Source organism: Polyodon spathula, unplaced genomic scaffold (assembly GCF_017654505.1).
Source record: "Polyodon spathula isolate WHYD16114869_AA unplaced genomic scaffold, ASM1765450v1 scaffolds_696, whole genome shotgun sequence".
Classification (NCBI taxonomy): Eukaryota; Metazoa; Chordata; class Actinopteri; order Acipenseriformes; family Polyodontidae; genus Polyodon; species Polyodon spathula.
In genome coordinates, this window is record NW_024472185.1 from 122489 (window position 1) to 128711 (window position 6223).

The following is a 6223-nucleotide window of genomic DNA, read 5'->3' on the forward strand; positions in this document are numbered from 1 at the left end:
GTGATTGCACTACAATTGCATAAACCGTGCAGCATACACTTTGCACGATAGTGTCACAATTAAACGACTCAAAGTGGAGGAAAGCATTGCGAGTGCATGGTAAAGAAACACGTTAGAAAGCCTGGTCTCCCCTACATAGCACACAGTACCACTGCGTGGTTACATGTAGCAATTGCGACAAGAATCTGTAATTGAAAAATTACACCTACATTTAGTAAACACCATTCTAAAATAACACCATCACACAAAGCTAATCGCACTGTGTAAAGTAGGCTTAAAATGCCTGTTTCGTTCTACTTGACCTTTCAAGCTAATACTACATCCTTTATTAGTTTACCCATCTGTGGACAATGTTGTTCAACGGCCTTGTTGACTATCCAGTTTCTTTACAGCATCTACAGGAAGTTTAATCTGCAGGCACGCAGATTTTGAAGGCGTTCAGTCACTCAGAACTAAATAAAATGGCCTTGGTTAACCTCAAAAAAAATAAAAAAAAAAAAAAAAAAGCCCTGATTGGTGTATTTATTTATTATATTGATAACATTTTAGACACTAATAAAGGTGACATTTTCACGGGAAACAACTTTTTAAAAATATATATCAAAATTCTATTTTTAAAACCGAAATAAAACATAAAAAAGAGTGAACAAACTCAGATATATTGGGTGTTTTTGTTAAATTAATGTAAATCTGACTCATAAAACAACAGCAAAAATAATTGTATATAATTATATACAATGTCTGATAAAAGACAAAATTTAACAGGCTTTATGCTAAGTGATTAAGAGATCAGTACCAGGTTTGCTTTATTCTGCTTTTGGCAAGTCACATTACAGGAATAAAGATCCCAGGTTTCTGGGACACCAAGCACTGTTAGGAGAACTGTCAGGTCACATGGCTAATCCATGTGTCACACTATTTCAGCTGTCCTTATGCTAATTTCTCCATATAAACTTAATCCTTTTTGAAAGCTAAATAGTGTACTTTGAACGAAAGGCATGTTCTGTGCTTAACAGGCAGTACATCAGGGGTACAATTCAGGAATTAGAATTGCAGAACCGTGATTAAATATGTATTTATAACGCTTGTTCGACAACCGCCTCCCGGCAGTCTGAACAGAATAATTTGAAGCATTTTTGTTAGTCACCAGAACAGAATTAAATCAACGTTTACTTATCTAAAAACAGAGCAAGCAAACCGCAAGAATACCATTCAGCTGTAATCTCCCTGCGCTATAATTTTGTTGTCTAATTATAAATGTAGTGATAATGAGGTCTGTCTTTATATGATAGATATGCAGTAAAACAGCTGCTGTATTACCACATTAGCCTTGCAGCTGCGAAGAAACCACAGTGTTATTGAAACACACTGCACTAGACATAAGTATGATAAAACTGAGCTGGGGGAGGTTCTTTGTTTCATTCACTTAACCATTGAAGATCTCCTCATCCATTACATACAACCACTATGTGTTTGACTGTTTAATTTTTGGTACATGCATGGCATTGCTACATGAAGAAAAGGTACAGCAGAGGACAAAATAATAGAAATCTGCTCTAATATTGTCAATAGGGCCCAGGCTGCCCTTGGTTAGTGTGTTGATTGTTCTGGAGGTGAATGAGACTGTGCCCATTCCTCAGTATTTACTGCTTCTAATTGCTTTCGGGGAAGTTGGGGATGGAAATCTGCAGTAGAATCTCACTAGTAAGGCCCGTCACATAATTTGAGTTCCTCGTGAATCATCAGTAATTAGACTTGGGTACGTTTCTCCACTATAAAAACACTCAGTGGCAGTATATAAATACTAAATGTTGCTATTCCAAGTGCCTACAACATATTGTGATGTCAGTATAGAGTGCCCTGTCAGTTTAACTGTGCGCTGTAAAACCATGGTGATCTGACCTTCAGATATAACAAGGCCTCAACTATCCAAACATCACCTTAGTAACAGCTATGGTGTTATAGTCAAAATGAATGAGATTTTCAATACAGCACAGTGCTTTGCAATACAAACCCTCGTACCTGCCCTACTCCTTTAAATATATAACATACAGTCTATGTATTACATGCCTAAGGGATCAAGGGTTTATTTTATTGGATATACTGGCATTATTTCTGGATAAATCTGGATTGAAAAGCAATTCTTTATATTCGACTGAAAAACAGACTGGGTGTGCCCAGTGCAACATAGTACTAAATTCTTCTAAGTACTAATGCACAGTGAACTCTTTCCTTGTGACAGGCTGTTATAAAGACTATAATATTAAGACCCTTCTGATGAAGATCAACTCTAATTAAGACTATGTAACTTGCACAGGGAATTGAGCAACATCCCAAAAGCTTTTAAAGTTCTGCTGTTCAATGCTTGGGTCCAGACCACTGTTCATGTATGCAGCTCTATGTCCAGGTCGTGTTTCAGGCCTGTTTTATTATGTGTAATTTCAAATGTCCTTCAATTTCTGTCTTTCGTTTTTGCTTCTGGAGCACACATCTATCAATCTGTACCCCACTTCTTCCCTACCCCGTCCTCTACAAAAACAAATACAGCTCCATCCAGACATAGAATCAATGTGACTTGTCTGTGAAGTGGATCAATAACACTTTCCTTTACAATCATCAATCATGCCAGCGTTGAATATAAAGGGCATAATTAGAAACGTTGTTCTTAAACATCCTGTATTGACTTCTTTCAGGGATGAAGAAAGACACCATTCTGCATCATTAACTTTGTATTATAACCTGATGGAACTGCTGCTTCCCTGGGATTGAGATTATGATAGCACAGAACAACTGCGCAAGATGAGGCTTCAGTGGCTGCTAAAACAATGCTAAAATGAGTACTTCTCGTCTTCCTTTTCTGCAGTGGCATTGGTTCATATGATGTTGTTTCAGGTGTTTGTCATTAAAGGGGCTGTAGACATGCATATTGCACGTTAGCTGTAGAAAGTGGCTGCGTTTTTTAGCACAATAAAATATCAACTGCTGATAGTGATTGTTTGGAATGGACATAACAATCCTTCATTGTGGAAGCACCATCATTCTAAATGGAACGGACATAAACCATGTCACTTTCTGTTTTACAAGATGGATCCATGCATTACTAAATGAGACTAATTATATTGAACAGTGCAGCTCCTTGGCAATTTAAAAACAGAACCGTAGATATTTCATTGTTCTTAAAAACACTGATCTTTTACAATTAGCTTGTCAAGCAAGGGTGTTCAGGTCAGGGTTCAGGTATAGGGGATCTGATATGTTCACCCTGGTATGTGTAAAATCTATTTGGTATACTTTTTGGGGTACTGCATCTTAAAATTAAAGAGCTATATTGTTTTTTAAAATAATTTACTTTTACAGTGTAGACAACTTCAACAATTTTTCTTAACCCACACATTACAAGAAAATGTCTACTTTAGGGGTCACCTTAACGGAATATTCTAGCAAATTACCAGTATTCTACGTATGGGTTCTGGACGTATAGATAAATCAATACTGAGAAATAGCCTGGTGGAGCACTGTAATGGTGTCATTTGTTTCAGTGTGCCAAAAAACGTAAGTCCTTGACCAAAGATTTGAACAGATCAGAAAGGACACTACATCAAATCACAAGACACATGACAGTATTGGCAGAGTGTTACATATTGCATTGCAAAAACCATTCAGGGGTATAACATTGGTTTGTTCTTTCGTTTCATTAGTTACACATGGATAAATAGTGAATCGTTTATTAATTGGTGAAGCCATACAAGTGATGTGTCTGTGCAAGTTATAAATGGCTAAACTAGACTTCATGAATAAACCGAGAGCTCAAAGTCATTTTCATTAACTGAACACCAATTATTAAGTTGATTAAATGCATTATTCAATGTGTTAACATGTGTAACTTATTGAAAATGCACAGAAAATACGGCACATTCTGTGCTCACCAGCGTTTAAAGATGTTTAGGGAGCAGCTGTGAGTGACAATGGAGATAATATTGCATGGAGGATAAGCCCATGGAATGCAAACAACAGTGTCTTTGAATTGGAGGCAATGACAGGAATACTGGGGTATGCAATAACAGTCATCTGAAAGATAAGTTAACCTGCACCAGATATGAATCCTGGTCTTGCATTCCTAGGACCTGATCTTGCCCAGAGTGTGTGTGTGTTTGTATATATATATCATACTGTTGCAGTGTTTGTCTCTTCTTAGAATACAAATGGACTACTTAGCTTTGACTCAAAGTAGATTCTTTGTACTTTCTCCTACAGTAAGCTGAAGTAGTCTAATCGTTTTGCATTATACATTGTACATTAAATATTCATTCAAGATCATTTGCATGTATTTCACTCCCCTGGCAGGCATTTTGATTGCGAAAAGATGAATTTCTTCATTTACTATATTGGAGGAAAAAAACAACAACAATGAAAGTAGTCTTACATGAATGCTTTTCACAGCCTTTGACTTGGGAATGGCTGTGATGGGATTGTGTGATGGCATGATTTATGTGTTTTACTATATAGACAAAAAGCTTTAGCTGGCCCAGGCAATAGAGTGCTTGTATTGTCTTTATCATCATATTATTTCAATTCCTTGTTCATTCCTTCTTTTGTCCTCTGAATTGATTTCATGTGGATTAGTTCTGGGTTTTATTTTGTTAAAGATACAAGATCCATCTTTTTTTATGTTGGAGATTAAAAGTATGTCATTCCAGTTTTGCAACATGTGACGGTAACCTCTCTACCCTTTTTGACTTGCATTTCCATGTAGATTAATGGGTGTTTTTACAAAGTCTGTGTGCAGTTATTTATCATGAAAGGTTAGCTCCCTTCAACCTCCTACTACATGGCATGCGTTCCACACAGTAACAATTTGTCATTTTAGTGCAACAAAAAACTAAAATCAATAGCAAAACCAAGTCACTTGAAGGTCATTTTAATTGACCCAACCAGTTGAAGCCCATACGTTAAATATGTTGATACAAACACAAATAAATTCTATTCTATTATAGACTATTCTCAATCATCATTTATTATTTCTGTAATCTCTCTTTCTGATTTACAGATACAGACTGGACATGTAGAAATGTCAATTTCTTATGAGCCATACAAGTGCCGTATATAGTTGCAAAGAAAGAAAAAGTCTATTTAAAAACAACTAAATGTTGGATTCAAGTAAGGCTGTAAATATACATTCAATAGCATTTTCACCTTTTGTGCAAATAATTGTTTGCTGTTGAACAAAAAAAATTCAAAACTAATATGCAGGTGTTTACCACTGTGACAGGCTTAGCATTTATAATTCAGCACCTTTACCAGCACTTGTTTTAAGAAATGCCATGTATTTATTTTTCAAAATATGTAAAATGGCTTATTTTTTAGATGTATTATTATTAAAATGTATACATTTTTAGCGTGAGATAATTTTAAATGTGAGTTCTTTCCCAGAGCACCGATCCATAGACAGCCTAACAGCTTTCTTTCATGGAAGACAGGGTGGAAATCGCTTGTCCAGTGGCACAGTCATGACTTTTGAGACTGTTCTTTGACAGATATTATTAATGTTGTGTTGTCTTGGAAAGTGAAGCATCTGCAAACAGAGCATACACTGTGAGCCCTAACCTAGTCTGACTAAAAATAACTTGTAACAGGAGATATGCAACTTTTATAGAGTATGTCAGGGATATTATATGCCTAACAAGTAAAACATCTGTGCAAAGGTATTTGTTACATATTGTCAGTGCTCATTCATTTGACCAAGATATGTAATAATAAAGTTATTGTAATATAAGAAAATAGATTAAAAATTGATACTAATACAAATTGTGGATTCAGGTAAAAATGACAGTAGATTCCATTTTGGACTACTATTATAATTTCAGTAAATGGTAAGTACTATTATAAAATAGAAGTTTCTTGTGTGTTTCATAATGATAACTGAACTGATCTGCAGGGCTATAGTTATAATTATCTAGCATGAGTCACAGGGTTGCAGCATTTTTGTGAGTATGCCATTGAAATCACATCCTTTGTAAACACTTTTACCAAAAGACACTATGTAACACAATTTTTGTTCCTGGGTAGTACACTATGTAACACAATTTTTGTTCCTGGGTAGTAAGTGTTATTTCCTAATTGCTTATGCCTCAAAAGTATAGAAAATGGCTATTATTCCCCACAAACTTTGCTTTTGTGACCAGGGCAGTGATATTTCAAAATATCACTATTTCCAGTGGGAAAA